We start from the raw sequence: 25,161 nt of genomic DNA, 5'->3' as shown, positions 1-25,161 counted from the left end.
AGAAACCTTTTGTTTAAACATCTTTTTTTCGATCGCGGTCTAATTTTTTCGTAGATTTTGTCAGTGATATGCCCTCTTATTGTTAAAGATATGAACTGCGAACAGGTTTTTTGTGTCCAGACGTTCAATCTTTTTTTCTTCTGATTTTGTGGTACCTTTTGTTAGATAGTGTATGATACAATCATGTATTTCATTACCTGCTTCCTTATTTTGTCATCAATTGTGTTTATTTTTTTTTCCGATTTTGGTTAAAAATACAAACCAATTAAATAATGCAATGTTTCATAAAGGATGGTGCATAATGCAAGTAATCTCAGTTTGGCAAACCATAGTGCAATTTATTAAAGACATTGAATTTTAGAAGTAAGGTAAATGTGAACTTTCTACACTCCATGTAATTTTGTGATTTATCTGAATTTCTTGTGGGTTTATTATGATGACAGACAAATGGTAAATATTGTTAATAAAGAAATTCTATTTTAGGGAACATTATAGACTTTGTTGAAAGGTTTTGTATGGCTTCAGATGATGCCTTGCATTTGTGATATAATTTGCTTAAGAATGATACAGACATGGACTTAATTAACTTCTATATATTCTCTGAAAGATCATAGTCGAGGCAGGTTTATTTTATGCACAGCATGGAGAGAGTGTCAGATATAAAACCATAAATTTCATGACGAAAAAAAATATGTAGACATAAATGTAGATGTTGACCTCAGTCAGTACTTTATAGATGAAAAAAAAAGAGAGACTATATTTGCTTAGAAAAGAAATGTTTTATGAACGTGTTCTTATGTTGTCAGTAAGACAAAATAAATTTGCATATATTTTAAACATATGGCATCTCCCATCTTCGCTAATTCCAATGTGACATGTGTATAAAAAAGTACCTTACTCCATAAACAATACAAAATTAATGTACTTTTTGTCTTAAATACATGGCAGCTTACATCTTCAACAAGATTTAAACATGGCATTTTCACTTTAAAAAATGCTTATATCATAAACAAAATGCTTACATCATAAACAATACCAAAAATGTTACAGACAAATTATGGCAAGTGAAAGTAGCTTTTGTCATAAAGAATAAAGTGAAATCTTCCACAACAGTTAAATATACCATTTTCATACTAAAGAAATGCTTACATCATGAAATTATACAAAATTAAAATTAAGTTGCAGCAGACGGATTATTTCAAATGAAAGAAGCTCGTGTCATAAACAATAAAATAAAAATCTATGTAGCAGGTATAACATTCATGCTCATTTGTTATAATAACAATGAACATCTACCTTTTGACCAGGGTCAGGATGGACAATATAAATTCTCCTCTGGCTTTTATTGTTTACACAGATGCTCAAGTATATAAACAATAACATTTATAATTGTTGGACAGGACTTTTGATACCTAAATGGAGGTTAATTACATGAGGATTAAGGTGTATAATAGGCACATATATCATACAAATGGTCTATGTATCACCAAATTAAAAAAAAAGAATACTAGAAATGTTTTTCTGCTTTAATTATCATTGTGTTTTGTTTTCTGATTTGCCCAACTGTGTTGCCTCATTAAATAAAGTTGTTACTTTTTTACTTATTTGTGATGAGGTATCTGGTGAGGTTGAGTGCTGTGAGCTAAGTCGCCAAGTGCTTTTTCAGAATCAGTCCCCCTTTTACTACATCCAGTGCTGAAACTGTAAGAGCATTCTGTGCAAGGGCAGATCTTGTTTGATTTGTAACCAAGTATTGTGGATATTAAATTCATTTTAACATTTTAGATTGTTTTTAGCTCACCTGTCACAAAGTGACAGGGTGAGCTTTTGTGATCGCTTTTCGTCCGGCGTCCGTCCGTCCGTCCGTCGTCCGTCTGTCGTCCGTCGTCCGTCCGTAAACTTTTGCTTTAAATGACATCTCCTCATAAACCACTGAGCCAATTTCATCCAAACTTCACAGGAATGTTCCTTTGGTGGTCACCTTTAAAAATTGTTCAAAGAATTTAATTCCATGCAGAACTCTGGTTGCCATGGCAACCGAAAGAAAAATCTTTAAATATCTTCTTTTAAACAACCCTAAGAGCTAGAGCTTAGATATTTGGCATGAAACATCTTCTAATAAGTGTCTAACAAGTTTGTTCAAATAAAAGCCCTGGGGTCAAAATTGGCCCCGCCCCAGGGGGTCAATGATTTTCCCTATATGCATATAGTAAAAACTTAAAAAATCTTCTTGTAAAGAACTGTAAGAGCTAGAGCTAAGATATTTGGCATGGAACATCTTCTAGTGAGTGTCTACCAAGTTTGTTCAAATAAAAGCCCTGGGGTCAAAATTGGCCCCGCCCCAGGGGGTCATTGATTTTCCCTATATGCATATAGTAAACACTTAAAAAATCTTCTTTTAAAGAACTGTAAGAGCTAGAGCTTAGATATTTGGCATGAAACATCTTCTAGTGAATGTCTACCAAGTTTGTTCAAATAAGAGCCCTGGGGTCAAAATTGGCCCCGCCCCAGGGGGTCATTGATTTTCCCTATATGCATATAGTAAAAACTTAAAAAATCTTCTTTTAAAGAACCGAAAGAGCTAGAGCTTAGATATTTGGCATAAAACATCTTCTAGTAAATGTCTACCAAGTTTATTCAAATAAAAGCCCTGGGGCCAAATTGGCCCCGCCCCAGGGGGTCATTGATTTTCCCTATATGCATATAGTAAAAACTTAAAAAATCTTCTTTTAAAGAACTGTAAGAGCTAGAGCTTAGATATTTGGCATGAAACATCTTCTAGTGAATGTCTACCAAGTTTGTTCAAATAAAAGCCCTGGGGTCCAAATTGGCCCCGCCCCAGGGGGTCATTGATTTTCCCTATATGCATAAAGTAAAAACATAAAAAATCTTCTTTTAAAGAACCCAAAGAGCTAGAGCTAAGATATTTGGCATGAAACATTTTCTAGTGAATGTCTACCAAGTTTGTTCAAATAAAAGCCCTGGCGTCAAAATTAGCCCCGCCCCAGGGGGTCATTGATTTTCCTTATATGCATATAGTAAAAACTTATTAAATCTTCTTTTAAAGAACCCAAAGAGCTAGAGCTAAGATATTTAGCATGAGACATGTTCTAATGGGTGTCTACCAAATATGTTCAAATAAAAGCCCTGGGGTCAAAACTGGCCCCGCCCGGGGGTCATTGATTTTCCTTATATACATAGCAAAACTTAAAAATCTTCTTTGAAAAAACCCAAATAACTAGAGTTTAGATATTAAGCATGAAACATCTTTAAGTAAATACCTACAAAGTTTGTTCAAATAAAAGCCCAGGGGTCAAAACTGGCCCTGCCCGAGGGGTGTCATTGTTTTTAACTATATGTGTATAGTAAAAACTTAAAAAATCTTCTTTTAAAAAACCCAATGAGCTAGAACTTAGATGTTTTGAATGAAACATCTTCTTATGGGTGTCTACCTGAAGTCTGTTCAAATAAACAAATAAAAGCCCTTGGGAAAAAATTGGGCCGGGGGGGGGGGGGGCTATATACAGGTGAGCGACCTCAGGGCCATCATGGCCCTCTTGTTAAAGTTATCCTTTTTTTTTTCATTGTATGGGGTCATACAGGTACACATAGTGAAAAAAAGAAAAAAAAAGGAGCTGTGTGAAAAATCACAAATTTCTTCATAATATATATGCAATGACAGTCTGTCTGATGGGTTGCTTAAGGCTGTGGGAGTGTAAAACAGCAGACACAGTCAATCTTTAGCTGGTTAAATTTAATTTCTATCATTAAGCTTATAAAGTCCTGTTGATTTTCTGCAAAGAAGATGTATTTTGGGGAGAAATTAGTCTTAATGAAAAGCTTGTGAATTGTGTTTGTAATTAATGTAGAAATTATCTGCAGTGATGGTTTTGGTAGTAGAAAAATGGGGTTATAATTAAGGCCCCTTCAGCAACGTTATTACATAATGACTTTCCCACAAGTCTGTTTAATTAAATGTCCCCAGAAGCTTTACTTAATTTATGCAACACTGTCATAAATAAATGTTTTTGCTAAATATATAAACATTTACAGGTTTTGTTCGTTACACCGAAAAAAAAAATTGTTACCTCAGAAACAAACCCTTTACCATGCCGAGAGTTATTTTTTTTCAAGTCATTAAAATGTTGGTCTGAATTTAACAAATAAAAGCAATATAAGCAATATTGTCTTTTCTATATAGAGAATTTTCAATAAGTCAAAGTAAGGCTATATGATATTGATTTCAAAGTCATTATTGTTCAAATCAACTAGTACTTCATTTGTTAAGTTAGAGGAAGTATCATGTTATTTTGTTTTCAAGATTATACAAAGTATTATTGTTTTCGGATGAAATGGTCAAGGAACAAAAGTTTACGGCTTTTTTTTCAATCAAACCTGACTTCGGTCCCAATATTTATGTCAATATTTATATATTAAACAGTGTCAGTCAAACTGAATCAGTGCAGCATTTTCAGTTTTACAGTGCTTTGTTCCCTTTTTCACCATAAATTCTTATTTATTTGTAAATACAAATTTTAAGTCATAAAAATTAATATTGCTGACAAAGCAATAAAAAATGTAAAAGCCACTTTTTGTAGGAACACTTAAAAATAAGTAAGCAATTGGTTGAGTGACTAAATCTTCATTCCTAATTCTATTTTATGTTGAATAAATTGGACAGATAATAGGTTCTGAGGGAGAAATTCAATTGTTGAAAATTACTTCTGCTTTGTTGAATATTTTAGTAAGGAAGGAACCTAATATGCACAATTATGAAAATTATTTTAGTTGTGCATATTTACTAACAATTACCAGATCATTATCGTACGGCAAAAGTATCTTAAAGAATTGATTCAAAGAGCTTAGGGTGTGGTATTTTGTCTTGGTGCAATCCTGTTTAAAGTAGTTAATATTTTGGATATAGTGCATTTATACATTTTGGTATCTACTTTTCAACTGTAAAGTCCTGTTTTCAGTTGATAACGTTTGATAATTTTAGCAATACAAACTTTTTTTGAAAAGATGAAGGTGTTTAAAAATTGAATCTTTTGAACACTTTAATTGATATTTATAAATATGGTGTGATTTCAATGCTTTTTCAATGTAAATATTTAAAAATTCTATGAACGGATAACTGTATGTACGTATGATTTATATTTTTCAGATAGACGCTGATTGGATATCGGCTTTTCTGTTGACAAGTGCTTTAAAAAAGTGTTTAAACTGATGTAAAGATTTGGGAAGATTTCAAACGCGGGATTATAACATATTTACAGGTAAGCTGTTAGAATAGGGCTTATCTCTACTATATCCGGACTAGTCCATGATTGATTTTCACACTTTTCTTTTTTTTTGCGATTATTTATTTTTTGTTTCCCAGTTTTGATTTTTGTTCGTCATAACGCTCTGGATTTAATGCGAGTGATTAAAAAATGTTTACACAACCAGCTCTCCATGAAGGCTCGTAAAAATAAAATTTGTGCTGTTTTATGTACCGTCATCAAACTTTTCAATCTTTTGATCCGACCTTAAGAGTCTCGTAAAACGTTCTTGTTTCTGAAATACTGTTTGTAGAAGGCACATGGTTTTCAGTTATGAAAGTTGTTATAAAAAGAATAAAGAGTACAAAACAGGGTACATTGGAGCAATTAACTTTAGATTTATGGTACACTTTATAAGGCTTATTAAATTGAATAAAGAACCCTGCTATAAAATTGTCTTTATTATATTCATTATAAAATTCACAGGTGCATTATGGTTAAGGGTTGTTACCATAAAAATATTAACCTGATAATTCCCATCATCTTCCGTTTGTATGAAACATGGTTTCTGATTTGCTCATTTTGATACACTGATTTTGCTTGTTCCTTACCTCCACATGAAAGGTCTACTTTAATTTACGCCCCTTATTGACCCCGCCTGTTGCCTGAAGTCTCCAGGAACACTTGTACCATTTATGATACCAAAGACTGTTGGAATATTTCCACATGACCGACAAAAAAAAAAAAAAAAAAAAAAAAAAATTAACAACTCAATAAGTCCTTGGTCAGCAAATGCGTCATGTGCCTATAATGCTTTTAGGTAACAATACAATCAGGGACATTCAAAGTTTTATACCTATATTACAACAATGCTCAAAGGTATAAAAAGTCCTTTTGAAACCATTCATTGCGCTAAACTGGGATTTCTTTAAACATCTCCCCACAATGACGATCAAAGACATTCTGAAACAAAAGAAAAGCTGTCAACAAAATATTTGTATGTATTGAATAAAATGAATAAATACGGGGACCATACTGATTTTGTACTTTATCAGCAATTCTGTCCTATTTTATCAAATTCCCCGCTTTGTCAATAAACAAATGGTTATTGCCGCATACAGCTATATAGAAAACACATCAATGTACAGTTAATCGAGACTTTATCGGGCCATTATTTCTGCTTGACTTCAGAGATTTGACAATTCATTCTCCATAAATTTTAGTTTTTCTGTCACAAATCAAAGACCTTCATTTTGTAGTGAGTATATAAATTAATATATATATATACTCAATGCTCCGGGACTGCTGCGAAATAATTATCCTTGTATTATTTAAAGTGATTGAATTCCTGATGATGATAAAATATTTACATGGCGGCATTTTATAGAGAATTACACGATTATTTCTTGTTCACTACAAATAATTATGATAGATCGTTACCAATTACATACCGGAAACAAGTAACATGTAACGAAATATCTCAAGGTAAAATTTGATGAATCTTTGAAGTTTCTAATATATTTCACATTGAACATGAGGCTGCCATGTTATTAAAGATGTTAAATTATAATTTAGCTGGGAGGTTTCCCTTTATCATCGACAAGATGATATTAATGCCTAAACTTCATGTGGTTGAAAAATTTGATAAGCACTAATACAATGCACTGATCAATTAAAATAATCAAGGTACTTAAAATGATTATTACGGTAAGTTACTGTTATTAAGGCTTAGATATGTAGGACAAAATACATACAGTATATGGAATTGATCGGGTTTTAGATTCAAACAAAAAGGAAGCATTTGACAGACATATAATAGTGCTGTAATTGACAAATAGATTGACAAAAGCTGTTGATTTGTTCTATGTCTATTTTAGTTTGAAAATGTACTTGTTATTTAAAGTGGAAGTTTACGATTTATGGTATCTTTCTTTGCTTGTTAAACTAATGCATTCTATGTTTAAAGCTTTTATTAAAACGCAATTTTATCATCAATACAAACATGTATATTATTAAGCTATCAGTGCTTTCCATCGCAATTCCATTTTAAACCTGATGAGAAATATCCGGAGTGAAGTATCGCAGATGCGTTTTAGATGGAGCAAGTGCTATCTGTTACATCATAGGGAAGTCATTAGTTTATTGAATTTGAAAAAAATTAGACGAGGCAATATTGAATTATAATGATGTATAAAATGTAATTGCTTTGCATCGAGATATGACTTTAGTAAATATATTCAGCCCTCCAGTCCAAACAAATTTAGTTTTATTTGCCAGGATGAAAACAGAATTCGACCAGCACGCAAACACATTAACAATTAAAGTCTAGAGACTGTAGTTTAAATGATGATTTTAATCTGGTTTTAAATGATAAAAAGATGTTACAGAGGACGGTGACGTCTGAATGAATATTGGGAAGATTAATACATAGTCCAGCGGTTATTATGTTATTATGCCTTTAATAAATTAATTAAGATCTTTATTTGATGAAATGATTATAAATCAAACTCCAGCAATTTCCATAGAGATCACTTTTATTGTTGAAAATTATAATTCTAAACGCATTTCACGCAAGAGATGATAAAACCCCTGATGTCACGTGCTAGTTTAAAAATCAGGGTCCTCCAGCTGTCTGAATCTGTGTCCCTCAGATGTTCTCTTTTGTAAGTCAAACTTGCTTAGTACTTGGAACACTTTCACTTCATTGAATATTTTTCATATCTAACAAAAAAGGGCGTTCTTTTGTTTGCCTTATTTATACATTTTTCTTTGGCTGGTATAATTTGAAATTTATTTAAAATAGTATGGATAACTGTGTAACTGAATTTTAAACATATTATGAGTTATAATTACACAAATTTCTGTGAATGCAGTTTTGAAATATTGGTTTTATCAAATATTATGAAAACTGAAATTATTTCAAATATTGTTTATAGAGGCTTTATAATCATAAAATCTATTGAATTGTGTAACTATTTTTAAATTTCAGTGTTGTCAATGTAATTTTCAGAAAAAGTAAACTTTATAAGGTCATGTTAAATTTTTAAGCATATAACTTAAAACATTATTTTGGGTAACTAATTAAAAAACTTGATCTTAATGATAAATGTTAAAAGTTTTAAAATTTAAATAATACTTTTATTTAATATAATCTGGTCAGTTGATTGAAAGGAATCTGCTTTTAAATCTACATAACATAAAAATAAGGTTGTATCTTTAGGAAAATTCTCATGAAATTCATAGTTTTGTAAAAGGTCCGGAATATAACAACGACCTTTCAGTTATCTTTTGATTTGTTAAAATATCATTTTTTTACGACAGGTTTTACAAGTGTCCACTTCCTGCTATTTTAAAAAAGATTGTAAAAATTTGCAAATTTTCCGCACAACTTCATTTATTGCAGAGATGTTATCGTCTATACAGATTTCTGTCCAGTTTCGTTGAAGAAAAATGAAAGAAACTTTTATTGGTCAACCAATCGTGATTTTGTGGGTGAATCGTTTCTTATGACAAACGTTTTAAATTTGCAAATGCGGTCAGTGAGGCATTTGACAGTGTACTTGAAACACTGTTTGAATCAATTTCAAATCAAAACATGCACTATCAAACTGGTGATTAAATGAAACAGGCACGAAATCTCCGAACGTGTTAAATAGTTGTACGACCATATTTGACCATGTCGGTTTTCTCTTTCTGAATCATGCATCTTTATAATGGGCATTTTATATATAACCCTGTGACAAGTGTGGCTCATAGGTACATAAATTCATTAATGCAATAAAATGTTCGTAAAAAAGGAAAATAATAGGTTTTATATACTAGCGTGTTTATTTATGAATGGGTATATATTTATGGTTATTTCACTTACTGAATTGGGAAAGTCCTTATTTCATAATTAAAAGGCATATTGCAGGTGCACGTAGATTAAATTTTCTTTTTTCTTTCACATTTATCATTCTGTATTTGCGTTAGTGGACAGACTGACGCTTATTTTTTATCAAATTTTAAATAGAAAATGCAATTCAAATCTTTTTATTACATGAGAAGGTCTTGTTAATGTACATTTTTACTGTCAGTTTTCAAAAGAAATGGTACATTTTTTTCTACCGACAATAGAACCTTTTGTGCCAATCATTTCCCTGCACACCATTGCAATTGCAAAACCTCGTAATAATAGTTGTCTGCCTTTTGTGTTCATCTAAATCGAATGGGTAATATTTTTGAATTTATGAGTAGATAATTACAAACATTACAAAAAATTATACGCCCTTTACAATATATTCAATGAAATTCGGTGTCGCTGATATACCTCAAATATCACACATTCGCAATCATTTCATACCCCCTGTTATGTAAGGCTAGAATGATAATGGCGTCAAACTTGTTTCTCTATTTCATTTTGTATTAAAGATGTCTCAAACTCGAATTACTTAAATGGGAACGAAATATCTGTCAACTTCATAGTTAAAAGGTAGGAAAACGTGGTTTGCGATGGATATTTGTTGACATTTTGCGGGACTTTATCATAGGTATTACATGGTGTACGAGAGCACATCAAAGTATTAGAGTGTACAAAACCGGATTAAGGGAGATTATGTGATGGACCGTCGTACTGTCTATCATCTAGTGGACATCTTCTGCTTCACAAGAGATAGAGCGACTAAAAATACGTCAAGATCATTCTGTCGCCCAACTTTCAGGGGGTGCATAAAATTATGTCATATTTGGTATTTAAGATATGAAAAATTTACTTGTTTTCTAGGTCGTATCAATTGTTTGGAGTGGGGATATATAGGAAGTGAAGTAACAATTTTAAAAGAATGTTATCAGTTGGGGTCGTAAACAAGAAGGGTTAAACAATTTTAGTGAACAATGTTTTGCACACTATACACTTCATATAGTTTTAAATCAAGTACTGTGTCAAATTATGTCAAAGTTGATTGTTAGAAAATGACAACTTCCCTGCATAAAGCATAGGTGCCATGGAAAAAAAAATTGCGATGATGACAGAAGCTTATTTCATTTGATGCTGACTTAATCATCTTCTGCATTTTGATTTAACAGTTTATTGTCATTATAATTATTTTGATAAACGTAAAGTAATTATGAGTAATTAAACAAGACAGATAAAATCAAGACACATAATATTATTGTTGTAAGAATGTCAAAATTAACAATTTCAGTGTTTCATCAGTATCGTGATATTAATACACAGAATATTAAATGTGTACTCGACTTACTGTTACAACTTGCGAAAGAGCGAAAATGTGAGAGAGAGAAAAAAAAATGCCGCAAATTTTCAGGTCATGTAACATTTTAATGAACACAATCTGTAGTATTAAATGTTAAACAAGACGACTTCAAAAACGATGACGTTTGACAAATCTGGTGTCGTGTGTCCATGTTTTCAATTAGCGTGTTGTATGTAAATCCATTGTTGTCAGCGGGTCTCGTTAGTTATCTTCTTTAATAGGAGAACTTGCCAAATATGGCGGGATTAATGAATTGTGTCAGTCATAAATTGCATACATCATTTTAAATGTTTCCCTTCGGAAATTACTTAACTTCCCTAAGTCAACCAAAAAATACGAGAGTTGATGAAACAATTATAAAGAGATATATATTTTTTTTGTCCTCCCGAGTGAGGTTTACATTAAAAAAAAAATACAATCACGAATATCAGCAAGTATATCTGTTTTGGAGTACTAAAGTTTACATAGTCCTGCATATATTGCTTATTATGTATTTATGCACATTTTTTTTGTGTATTAATTTTCTGGTTTATATACATGCGATGGTATCCTTAATCATGACAGAATTTACATAATGTATGTGATACTCCTTTTGACACTTTTATACAAAGTATGTTTGAGAAAAGAAAAACTGTGTGAAAAAACCTAAAATCCAAAATTCTTTCCTATACCCTTGAAAGCTGGCCGGTAAACATATTGGATTTCCCGTCACTTTTGTATCTGGTTGCAAGTTTAATACATTATATTTTGATAACTAATATTGTATTAGCTGGCTGTCAGCATATATATGGCAAAACAGAATTAAATAGCTATCTATTCCATGTTATTTTTTGACATTCACTTGTGAATAACTTAAGTTACTGATACCATTTTTGTCGAGCTAATTAGAATTGCAAATATTTCCTATACACATTGTGTTCAATGGCATTTTAACGGGCTGATGGTAAATCGCAAACTCATTATTTTTTAATACACAGCTTAGATTATGTGGCTCCAAGCATATATCCACTTTCCAGATCATTACAACTGTAAAGCTGTACTTTCCAGATCTTTTTGCTAGGTTAGTCACACATTCCCAGATCTTTTGCTAGGTTGTCACACATTTTAAGATCTTTTGCTAGGTTGTCACACATTTTAAGATTTTTTGCAAGGCAGTAACACATTCCCAGATCTTTTGCTAGGTAGTCACACATTTCCAGATCTTTTGCTAGGCAGTAACACATTTCCAGATCTTTTGTAAGGTAGTTACTCATTTCCAGATCTTTTGTAAGGTAGGTACTCATTTCCAGAGCTATTGCTAGGTAGTCACAGATTTCCAGGTCTTTTGCAAGGTAGCCACACTTGCAATTTAACATCATGTCAAATTATAGGTTATAACCTGGCTACACTTGGCAGTTTCTGTTGTCAATGTTAATTTTTAAGCACTAATTTTAGACATATGTACATAATTATTACTTACCAATACCATACAATGACAGAAGAACTGTGAACATGATGGTAGCATTGGGACAAGTGGGTAGTAAAATTGATGAAAACTTAGGAATTGAGATATTATAGTTCTCTTTATTTAAAGACTTTCTTTTCATTCTATTGTTTGTATTGGAAAATTTATCATATTAAATTTGCATGGCAAGATAAGGTAATTTTCTGCATTGAAATGTGCAAAGCATGCACGCACTTATTGTGTAAAACAATTGTTTATTTTCTTTAGAGATAGTAATTTTATTAAGGTTTATTTTCTAAAAAGAGTCGGCAACCCTGAATAAGGTGAATTACTGAGATATAATTGTTGTTATTTTACTTAATATATAGGTGTGGCAGCCTTTTTACTCTGAGGTGCAATAATTAACTAATTTTAGGTGTAATTGACTGTACTGTGATGATATATCTTACTTCATGTAATACAATAGTCACCAAAGTATTTTTGTGGTTTTACGAGTGATATACATACAACGAAGTTAGTCATATTACTTACTGTTTAAGATAGCAGGAGACAAAAAAAAAATATGGTGATTTAGATAAATAATACTTTGGAAAATTACGAAATTTGAAAAAAATGCCGTAAGGTAGGCGTTATTAGTACAGGGAAACACAAAATTACGCTTACTTTTGATTGTATCGATAAAATAAGATGGTTCAATGAAAACATGGCGGTTACCGAAGGTGTGCATGGGTATGACAATTTAATGGATTTAAGTGACTTAGACGGGCGTTTCGTCCTCAAGTTTTCATTGATAAAATTTTCTGTCTCACCCGGTACAAGGTAAAAGTAATTATTTGACATTGAGATAATGAAATTAAAAGTATACGAATAATTTAAAATTGCATTGACTGATAAAGAATAACTGTTCCCTACTTAAAATAAATTTGCAACAAAGAATAAGCAGAATTATGTTGAGATCCTTTACTGTTGATTATTTTTGCAGCCTTAAATGTGCACTCAGAGTTGTGATTGATTCAGAATGAGGATATTAAAAGAAGGACATAAAAACACATGTATATAAGGATAATTAAGGCAATTCAGTCTGACAAACTGGTAAGCCTAGGCAATAATTTTCAAGCAAAAATATAATATAAAATTTTCACTAATGTCTTGTTTTTCTTTAGAATATCAGCCATTTTGCTTGATTATGAGTTCTTTGGGTTCCTTTATGTATTTGAAAAGCTTGATCTTCTTTTTCATTTCCATTATCATATGCTATTGCTTTGTACTACTTTTTCACTATTTTGTTCACTATTTTTTTTGACAATGTTTGTAGACATGTTAATATTTTTTTCCTTTAAAAATTTAGAAAAATTGTGTGACACTTTATATTAACAGTATGTAGTCCATGGAATTGGTGCATAACTATATGAAGGGGAAGTATTTTAATGTCAGCTTGACAAGTACTTCTTGAACTATGTCAGGTACTTCATATTGCCAGCTTTTATTGACAGAAGCTCACATAGGGGGGTACGTCCCCTGTTTGAATAGAACGAGTAATTAAATATTTGAAAATTGAAAGTCACTATTAATTGCAATTTAAACGATTTTAATTGTACATGTGACAGTTCGATATTTACTTATCAGAGAAAAAAAAGCATGGTGATGCAAGTATGTATGCATTTTTATATTTTAATAAGTTGTGAATATTATCGTGAAATTCTCACAGTATCGGCATGTAAATAAAGAATTGACTTTGCAAAACAGTCTAACCTGTGAAACGTTTTGTATATTTATAGGGACTCCATTGAGGTCCTTTGACATGACAAGATAGATATTTTTTTTGTCAACCATTTAATGTAGGGCTTAAGACTAATAATCTATATGCAAAATTTATGGAAATTTGCTTGGCAGAAAAATCATTTTAATTGCGCAAAATGACTCTTCAGTCAAGTGTTAAAATACTTTTAACTTGAATCAGGCTATATTTAGAATAGCACAAATTAAAAAAAAGAAAAATCAATTTTGGTAATATTTCTTTATTATCGTCTTATCAAATTCTGTATTTTATTTGCTATTATTTGAGGTTTCTGCCATAGTAATCAATTTTAAGGCCTCCACTGCTGATATGGTGATTTTAAGAGAAAGTAACCTTTATATAATGCTTGTGTCGAATGATGACAATCAATTTTTATGTAATCTGGTAACAGAAGTCGTGGCTATTATCAGTGGACTTTATAGTGCCATTATTTTTATATTCTGCATCATTTCAGGACAGTAAGTCGACGAATGTGATACCTTAAAGAGACACAAGTTTGTCTTTGATACTTATCACATGTTAGCGCTGAGATTTCAGTATAGACACTACTGTTTTCTTACGGCTTTTATCGAAGACGAGACGTTAAGTCAGCATATCATAAGACAACGGTTTCGAGACTTATTTCACCTCGTATATTATATTGTAAGCTTACCATCGTATCTACAGACTGATCGGTTTTTAATGTAGTCCATCTTTTTCCTCCGCCAAGAGACCAATTCCGTTCCTCTTACTTACAAAATGATGTATGAAGATTGCCTCGATAGATAAAGATTGGATTAATTTTGTTTTTATATAGTCTATCGATAGATATTCTGTCAATTACTGACAGAATTGATATGCAGTAACGAGGGGTTATGAATTTACAATTTGTGACAGAGCAACAACTTTATTATTATGTAAGAAAACTGTCTGCTGTTGCTTTTGAGTGTAAAGTAGTGGCGAGAATTATAGAAATATAAGAATATAAGAAATAAATAATTATTGCCTTACAACTGGTTGAATGATTCGTACTTTGGTACATTTACTACGTGTCCAAGTATTGGGATGATGGCTTGAAGAATTTGATAAAATTTAGTTTTAAAAAGAAATGTGTTTTATCAAGCAAGATATACAAAAAAGAACTATACACCGTGATGCGGCTGATCTTACTAGTCTGGACTGGTTGCATAGATTTAGTTGCTGCCAGTAGGTTGACGGAAGAGAAAAAGCAACCAATACAGCAAGGTTGTCCAGATCTTTGAAATCTGTTTTTTTCTCCTTTAATTCATTTCTTCCTGAGTACATGGATATCATTATATTTTTTTGCTACCAACGTGTTTTAAGGAAAAATATGAATACAAAAAAGCGAACCAAAATACTTTTGTTCAAAGTTGATGTCTTCCAAATATGTGAATGCTTTCAATGAGAGATGTCAGACTGAAATGAAACTGTATAGAGTCAAGATTCTCTGTTCTGATTAGGTAAATATTAGTTTTATGCAAATTAAATTGATATAGGAGTTTGTAGGATCTCATAATTATCAGCATTTGAATACACCTTCCATAAGCTTTAAGTAAATATTGACTTTGTTAGAGACCCTGTTTTCAGTCCAGATGTTGAGAAATATTCCCGTGGTATTATATTTGAATTGAAATCTTATGGGTAACATGAGGGTGACGTTTTAATTCATTTGAAACATGAAAACGTAGCATGAAAAAAGAAATAGAAAAAAAAATATACTGAGAAAAGGAAAAAAAGAAAAAGAAAATTAAGTCTCAAGATAAATGTTTTACAGATAATTTATTTATAAAAATAAACAAACTCTGGAAGGAAAATTAAGAAGTGGATATTTTTTCGCAGATGAGATAAATATTTACATATGCAGTAGATAATGAGTATTTCGCTGAGCAGGAAAATGCAAGCAAAAAAAAGATGAACTGACAAATGTGTTTGTTTTCAAAATTGCTTCCATTTTTACAGCTTCTGTCAAGAGTGTTTGTAAAGGTTAAAAATTGAAAATTGCAAATAAGTGCATGTTGTTAATGTAATGTGGGCACATCACTCATTTACTCCTGTAAACGTTGGAAAGGGTAATCACATTTACATTCTGCAATGTTGCAGAATATTTTAAAGTGCTCTTCTTTCCCATTGTGCAGGTCTGCTTGATTTATGTTTGATACAAAATTATAGGAGCTGTTCAAGAGCATGCTTGATTAATTGATTTAAAGTACAACATGTAATTGATACTGAACATGTGTTTTTTTTGGTGTGATTTATTTCTAGGAAAGAAAAAATCCACATCTTCTTTCTGGGTCTTTGCTTTTTAAAAGAATATTTAACTTTTCCTTGCTGAAGAAACTTTTATTCAAATCTGTTTTTAAAGACCACTTTAAACATAAATGTTCAGGTGTAAATTTATTAGAAAAAAATCTGCTCTGCATGGGATTTGAACCTGGGACCACTGGCATATACATTTTAATTAAGAGATATAAACACCAGTCTGATTTCCAATTCTTGATGTCTTGTCGGAAAATGGTCATTGTTGTCTTTATAGCTTAAAACAATCATGGTTCAGATCTGAGCATGTAGTTGCTTTCTTTATCATGATGTGAAAATACCATCCAAAACTGCCAATTAGATTAAGTATGTTTTTTTCTAGTAGATATTTTTTTTTCTTCAGAATAATCATTATGGTCAAAATCTTATAGAACTTTGTTCTTTCAGTATCTATGTCAGTTTGTAGTAAACAAGCATTCCATCAACAGACTGGTTACTGATAAAACAATAAAACAAGAGATACACAGTCTAAAAGATAATGAGGTGCCAGCTTTCTACAAAAGATAAAAGTTCATTGAAAATACTGGAACATTTTCTTTCCCCAGAGCTGTTAAAATGTGAAGAATAAATGGGCAAAAATTACATGAATGACTGTCAGGCATGAAATTTAGAAATTAAACATCAGATTTGTAGGCCAAAAACAAGTTACCATGCAACTAACAAAAACGTCTAAAACCTTAGCTTGCATAATTTTATAATGCTTGAGCAAAAAAAATATCGGATTTTAATGCTAAATGAAATTGTCTTTTCTGTCATCCAAGGGAATGACAACGTTTAGCTATGGTATTCTGTGGGAAGAACAATAACAATTCAAAACAAAACAACTATTCAAAGCTCTGATTTGTATCAAAGAATCTCTATGAAATGTTTGGAACATGTTGGCTGCATTGTTATTTGTTTGTAACAAAGTTGAACAAACAGACCTGCTCATTCTATGTCTTCTAGAACAATTTGCCACTGGCCATACAAATTGTCTATTCATCCAATTATTTTATTCTCTCGAATTTGATTTGATGAATCCGTTTTTTTGGCTCTTTGAGGCAAACAGTTAGCATTGCTAATCAAGTTGTTACCATATTTTTTGTATCATTCAACAGGTTGCGGGGGACTAAAATACATTGAACATGCCTATTGGGAACCATTTGCAAAACAGAGCATGAGTTCCAATTGTTACGCCAATTCCGATGCATTATTTCTCTGGTATAAATCAAGTTCCTTGGAATCAAAAGTTTTGTTGACTTGCAGATTAAAGGAGAAATATTTTGTAAAAAAAATAACATTACACCATCAACAGTAATGAATCCTGATTCAGCAGGGGTGTTCTGTTTTATCTATAAATTGTGAAAGTTACCAAACATCAAAGTAAACCCTTGAGGTCTGTTTTTTAACAATTTTACCCAATTGAAAGCAATACCCCAAAAAATAATTTTTGGAACTTTTAAAAATTAAGTCAATGTAGGACATTATAAGTTAAAGTTATTTAGCTAGGTCAGCTTTTTTTATTTGAAACCTTTTTTTATCTCTGAAAAATGTGCATAACTGACTTTTTATTCTACCAGTGTAAGGTTTGGAGAAACTGGTTAAAAGAAAATTGCAATCTTAGGTAAGCTGGAATTTCACACCAACTGATCAGGCAGTTAAAATTTGTCCTATTCTAGTTCTGTTGCAATATTTTCACCTGCATTTTATTTGAAGTCTTGAAACAGAGTTTTGCCCATTTTCTATAGCAAGTAGTTAGTTACAAGTAAGTTTTGCTGTGGTCACTAGCCTTGAGGTCCTTTAAACTTTATTCTGGCGTCTCTGAATCAATTACCGATATTTTTATAACTATTTGATAGACATTCAAATATTTACAGAACATTAAAATCATGTACATATCACAGTATAAGGTTTGTTTTCACAAGGTGCAATCTAATTAAGAAGTTCTTATCTCTTCCAAAGATAGTCTCCACTATTTACAAATCTTTTACTTATACAAACTTTATTATAAACAATGTATGTATCAAATTTCTTTACAAGTTTAACATCAAAGTGACCGTCTGCGTTTGAAAAATTGGTAAACTTTAAGAGCTACTGGAGTAAATACTACTTTATTGGGAAATCAAATCGCAACATTTTAATTGCTTGAGTGTAGATGACCTTATGTATAGCAGTTCAAAGTTCAGCTAAGGTCGTAAAATTTCAGATTTCTACACAATAGTGTCTTAGGTATTTTATTTTTGACCGAAATTGCATTTGTATATTTTATGATAACTCCATGCGTTCATGTACCTGTCATAAAATTAGTTAAATTTAGAAAGGTGTCTAAAATTTTTTCTCCCCATCATATCTCAAGCAGATGCACATAAAAGTCTTCTTTTAGTAATTTTAGTGATGAGTGATCCATAAAAATGAAATCTGTGAGCCCTTGAGACATAAATTGCCATACAAAAAGTCCAATATGTACTTTTTATTAGTCGTAAAAAAACTGACTGCTTGCGGAAGTTTACATGCAAAATTTAGACAGATTGAGACAGCTTTACAAAATGCGTGGATATTTCTGTGTATGTTTTTTCTGTCTTTTGTGGCCATAAATGCTGAAAAAATTCTCATCATAAGATTTCACGCAGATTTTTATGCCGTGACTGCATGTTTCAAGCCATAAGTGTCTGCAAAAAAAAGCGCATTTTCAAAAAATTTCTTTCCAGTCAAAAACTTAATTGTTATATGTTTTATATATAACTTATTGAAATGACTCATAAAGGATTTTTGATTTCTGCCCATATGCCAGCTTGCCATAAAAAGTACCTGTTATTAAAGACAAATAAAGTTATATGTGGTTAAATTTTAAATGACAAATGTCATAGGAACACTATTTGAAATGGGTTTTTTGTGGTTTGATGTTTTCTAAGAGAACAACATATTATTTACACACAAGTTACAAATTGTCAGGGTGACTAATATTAACCCCAGTTTGGCTTGATGCTTACTTTTGATTGTGTATATTTGTACATATGTATTTGTTCATTTTGATATGCTTATGTTGTTATAATAATAATTTGCTTCAAAAAGACTAAACAGAAGCTTTTCTGTTTGAAGTTTTATAAACTTTGTCTTTGATACATTCAGCCTTCAATGCCTTTGAAACCTTTGGATTAGAATTTCAAAAATGCATGTTTTTGAATTTTTTCTTATCAAACAGACACTTCTTGACATCTTGCCTTGCTACACAGACATTTCAGTTACATTGGTGGAGCAGCTGACCTACGAAGCTTGTTGATGCTGCATTGCTGTTGACTGCTATTAGGCTTCATGTGTATTGTAATGACCTAGACGTGGGCATCTTTAGAGTTTTGGGCTGCCAGAAGCTCCGGAAGCATTGTGGTGACTGAAACAACTTTTGTTTATAAAGCATAATGTGCAATGACTGCGTTGTGTCCCATACATTATAGCCATACAAGTAGAATTTGTTCATCTCTGGACAGGAAATGAGCCGCGTCATGACAAATCCAACATAATGGGTTTGCTACCAGCATGGATCCAGACCAGCCTGCGCATCCACGCAGTCTGATCAGGATCCATGCTGTTCGCTATCAGTTTCTCTACTTGTTATAGAGTTTGTAAGCGAACAGCATGGATCCCGATCAGACTGCGCGGATGCGCAGGCTGGTCTGGATCCATGCTGGTCGCAAACCCATTATGTTGGTTTTGTCATGACGCGGCTCAAATGGTTCCCATCTGTGTCCTCAATGTCCACATCAGAGTTATTTTCTCTAACATAAATAGAACTTTACCATAATTGCTTTTGGAATCTATGCAATCAGTACATCAAAAAGTTCGTAACTTGAACCATAGCCTTGGCCCAGTTGCAAGCTTTCTTATATAATGTTATGCTTTTATCTGATTTAAATATTTTAACTGAATTATTCAAGATTATCTAATATCCAGATTTCAGAAATATCTTTTTTATTGGTATTCTTGATTGAAATCTTGTACCCATGACCTTTAGATTGCAGGTCTTTTTCTATTTTCCATTCAACTTAACACAGATATTTAAAGATATATATTTTAATGCTATGAAAAGCAATATTTATGTAAAGTTGACATAAAAAGATATTTTCATTTCTTTGTCCTTTGAATGAACTTCTCACATCAATGTTTTTAAGAATGACCTTTTTAGCAATGGCTTTTTTATTTGATTTTATCAGACCTGCCATATGTTTCATTTAGCATTCCATTTTTAAGTCACATGTTCTTGTCAAAGATAATCTTATCTTTTTTCTCTGTATAGGATAATTTCATCAAATATGATCCTATATTTTCAATAGAACGTTAATTCGGCCTCTTCGAGATTGTTTATCTGATGTGAAATATAAATTAGGACGCCCATTATGATTGATATATCTTGTGATTGGATCATCGTTTAGAAACATGATCTTTAAATTCCCGAATATGGTATTTTTCTCTCGCGTCCCGATCGTTATGGAACTTCTCAGGATGTGCGGAAGATGGTGAGCTTTGTGTAGTTTTAGAAAAAAAAACAATTATCGTCTCAATTTAAGCAGTTATCATCGATCGTGTACATGGATCTATAATGGTTGTCATGTTTATGGTAAAAAATGGTGTTAGTTGCTGGTGATCTTAATTGACACTAGTTGCTATTACTAATACTCTGTATAGCATTGCACTGTATCAAACATGCGTAACAAAATTGTGTTTCATTTCTCACACACAGTTTATATTCATTAATTCACTTAAATTGTTTGATCGTGCGAATTTGATAGCAGTTTTATTTTGTCATTTTGTTGTTGTATTAAAGAATTTTTCGTTCATTCGATATTTATTGATGACACAATAAAGCTGTCATTCGAACAAAAATTGTCCAAGATGTGTAAAGATTTGATATCGAATTCTTTTCTATCCTGTAATTTTCATGCAATAAATGCCACATAAAGAATAGCTTGCCGCCACTCAACTTCCATTTACTCACCTCCGACTTCTTTGATTTGACCATAATACTTTTGATAATGTTAAACCTTTTATATCAAGTTTGTATGCAAATTTGGGGAACGTAAACATGTACTTTCATGTATTTTTTTTTTCTGAAGGAAGATTTGCTGTATTTAATTGGGAAATCGATATATAAGCAGCTGGTGAAATTTGCTACCGAGTATTTTCTACTGTCAAACACAACATATCATTTCCTTTAACAATGTTGACAGACTTAAAGTATTGGCATCATTTTGTACTGATTCAATCTCTTCCATTTTCCCCATTTGTGAGCGATTGAGTGTGAAAACTGTATGATAAAAGTAGATATATGTGAACGACCTTAATTGGTTTAAGATTTGAATTAGTGATTTTGGAAATTAAAGACATAAAAGGAAAAAACTGTCTGTCTGTTTCACTAATTAGGTAGTATGCAATTCTTTGATATGTTATTTTACTGACTTTGAATCAATGTTTGGAAAGAAGATCTATAGCCATGAAAGCAAATTAAATTGCCACAAAACAATCTTGATTATGTTATTTTAAAGGTATTTATTATATTTATTTAGCTCTTCTCATATTGGTTTCTAATTTATTTTGAACAGTATAATGTCCTTCAAACAGATATTACTTTTGTTTTTGTTCTCATTTTAATTATTTTTTGCTGGCAAATAATTTTATATTTTTTTTAAGTTGAAATTAAAAAAAAAAAAATGAAATTCATAAAAATTTAGTGTTTTAGTTGAAACAGATGGGTATACATGCTCATTTAGAGTTGAAATCAGACAACTCCTGATTGGTTCAGTGAAAGGTTTCATTTTAACGAAGTCATATAAATAACTGGCCTGATTTAAAAAAAAAGATCATTATGATTTGGAAGAATTTCTTTAGACTTTATACCTCGATGGAGAGTTTCAACAATTTTGATACTGTTTCGCCTATAAGCAATTAAAGCAGGAGTTGATCCCAAATATGAAGAATCCATATAAAGTGCTGGTTTTCCACGGAGATGAAAAACTAAATATTTCCTTTCTAGCTGATTGGCTTCTCAAGGCCGCAGTATTAATCTGTTCGTCATGCGATGAATGTATATGTTGGACGTATTCACTTGTATAAATGAGTGATCAAGGTCTGATTGATGGCTTGCTTGTATTTATCTTCTGCTGATATAGCCATGTGACATGAATTCAGGGAAAGAAATTAATCCCTATGGAGAGATGTTGGTTCGCTTTCACAACACCCTGCCACAACTCTCTTGTTATTTTCTATTGATTTTCAGCTCACTATGTCCTGCTTAATTGTCTTCTAAAATTGTTGCTGCTTCTGTTATTAAATTGAAAATTCTTAACGAGATTTGCAATTGTTTTGTTATATATTGCCTTCAACACTTGGCATTTTGGTAATGGATGTTACCGTTGGTATTGTTTGTTTCATCTTTCTTTCAATACGGAAACTATTTGATGTTGAAATCTAAAATCATGTTGATTGACAATATAGAATTAAGGAAAATATTTTCACAGTTGTAATTGCTTATAATGAAATATTTGGTACAAACTGTTAACAAAATTATTGAGAGGTGAAAGAGTCTTTGGAGCTGGATGGATGGATCACCAAGATTATGACCAAAAACTGTATTCAGTGTAAAATCTAGACAAACAAACAAATATTCCTGAGCCAGTAACAGGTTTTTCCTTCTGGTCAGAAACATAATAGTAATGGTTCTTCAAAACAGTAGGATTCGTGCAATGAAAACCAAAGTTTTTTTTTCTTACAGAAATCCTGATAGAGCCTTGAATAAACTAGTTCATTCAGTACCATACTGATGTTTGGTGTGTGCTCTCTCCTGTTTCACTTTCAGAAATATTTTGAGTAACTAATGATTCTTTTTACATGCAATCGTCTTCCATAATTTGCTTCATTACTACTTATTATGTATCAGATGATATTATTTTAGGAAGAAAATCTGATTTTTTAATAAAATCATTACTGGGTAATATATAAGAATTACCTTTATCGTTAAAATAGAATTATGTAAGGTAAATAAATGGTTTTATCATTCAAATGATAAATCTTGATTAATATTACTAAGTATTAAAAGCGAGGGTGGATTTACATTACAGGAATAGAAATTATTTTACTATAAGACACTTAAACAGCTTTCTGGTTTAATTAAGTTACATAACTGCCTTTGAAATCTAGGGTTTTTTTATTTCTTTTTTCCATCTAAAGTTTCTTCATGCTATCTGTGGAAAGATATCATTGATTTTGTCCTAGGATTGTCATAGAAGCCTCATTTCTTCCCCTACATTTGAAACTATGTAGGTGTTTGATTTATACTTACGCTTATAAAGGAAATCAAGTGCATTAATGGAAGAGTTCAGCTATAGAATATGTTCTATGGAATTTACTTTTGTTTGTACTGTTTTATTTTTACTATACTATAGTTAATTATGGGTAATATTATTAAGAATATTAATGTCAAAGACAATATTAAGAGATTCTTTAATTGCTTTAGATTTTGCATGCCATTTTGAAATGGCTGCATGCAAGAATATGCATATTAAATGTCTGGAAACAGAATACAGACAAATATTTTAAGAAGGTAATGACATAATGATGATGGTTTAGAATAATTGAGCCGCGTCACGACAAAACCAAAATAATGGGTTTGGCACCAGCATGGATCAAGACCAGCCTGGGCATCCGCGCAGTCTGATCAGGATCCATGCTGTTCGCTATCCGTAGTTTCTCTATTTGTAATAGGGTTTGTAAGCGAACAGCATGGATCCTGATCAGACTGCTCGGATGCGCAGAAACCCATTATGTTGGTTTTGTCATGACGCGGCTCATATTCATTAATGCAAGAAATCCTGCCATTGTCATTATGTCATTGTTCATATTCAAGATGGGAGACAATTTTAAGGATAAAATTACAAATTACAAGTAAATGATCACTGTTAATAAGAACACAGTTAATTGACAATGTTGTCATTTTAAGGACCAGATAACTGCAAAGCACACATGGGAACATACACCTGGAATCATGGCAAACATTTATCCATGAACTCCTTCCTTGAAAATTGTTACATTTGGTGAATTCACCTTCCAAGCCTTCTGTTGTTCAACCAGGAGCACTACTGTATTCAAGTAGCAGCATATTTAGTCACTTAGAAGAAAAGATGTTAGAAGACATGAAGGGTGCGAATGTTATTGACAGAATTGTTCTTCAAGGCAGTTTCGATTGCCACTTGTAATGTGTAGAGCTCGGATATTATCTTCTTTTCTGAGAAAAAAAGCAAGTTTTCTTTTGGAGAAAACGAGTTTTCTTACAACGTTAAATGAAGCCATTTATCCACTCTCATTTTCTCATTTCTTCTTGCAAGACAAGATGTTTCTAAGCAAATTTCCTCTTTTTTCTGTAGGAGAAGAGGAGTATATATGTGTTATAACATGGTATCGAGGAAATTGTTAAGGACTTTACTGCTTTGGAGATTCAATTTTAGACGTAATAAGCTTTTTGTATTGACTGATTTAGTTTTGTATTCTTGTTAACGTGTGATTGATCGAGCTGTTTGGCATTGTATCTTATCAGTGTTGATACAGTACGAAGCTAGCGGAGCTTCTTAAGTAGAATTATGGGTATTACGGGGGAATCAAACAGGTGATAGCGCAGGGATTTCGTGCGAAAACATTCTTATAGAGACTGTTATATAGAATAAATTGGATGGGAGAGGAGAATTACTTTCCTTAATCTGGTATGATTGGGCTCACAGCATGTCGGAGAGTAAAGTCTGAAATTGAAACCAAGAAAATTGGGGTTTACGTTCCAATGAATTTTATTTCCAATAAATCTAATTCTGGACTAGATAGCATTATATTTTATTGGTTCCCAAGGTTTTCCGAGTTTTCAATGGATGAACTTAAACGTTCATAAAAAACAATATGAATGATAAATGATTCCCAATAGGATCATGCATGGAAATTGGAATTTATTAAATTGTTTCTCTGAAATTGTAAACAAAAATTTGAATGGAACCTTAGGTCAAATAGATTTTATAATTCATTTTGTATGATATATGGAAAGAAGTATTAATGTTGATTTCCTAATTACTTGTAATAAGT

General features: G+C 31.7%; 1 protein-coding gene across 1 annotated transcript in view; it reads left to right on the top strand.

Moving 5' to 3' along the window:
* The window catches only part of LOC132730300 (roundabout homolog 2-like), a 186,374-nt gene that overhangs the window by 39,916 nt on the left and 121,297 nt on the right, over positions 1–25,161 (top strand). Inside the window, exon 3 of the mRNA XM_060716193.1 lies at positions 5,165–5,276. The gene's annotated coding sequence lies outside the window, so the exon portion shown is untranslated. The remainder of the gene's footprint in view (positions 1–5,164; positions 5,277–25,161) is intronic.

The sequence above is a fragment of the Ruditapes philippinarum genome, unplaced genomic scaffold, assembly GCF_026571515.1.
Source record: "Ruditapes philippinarum isolate M1 unplaced genomic scaffold, ASM2657151v2 ctg758_1_1_1_1, whole genome shotgun sequence".
NCBI lineage: Eukaryota > Metazoa > Mollusca > Bivalvia > Venerida > Veneridae > Ruditapes > Ruditapes philippinarum.
The sequence above is the reverse complement of the archived record's forward strand: the minus strand, read 5'-3'. Positions and strand labels throughout refer to the sequence as shown.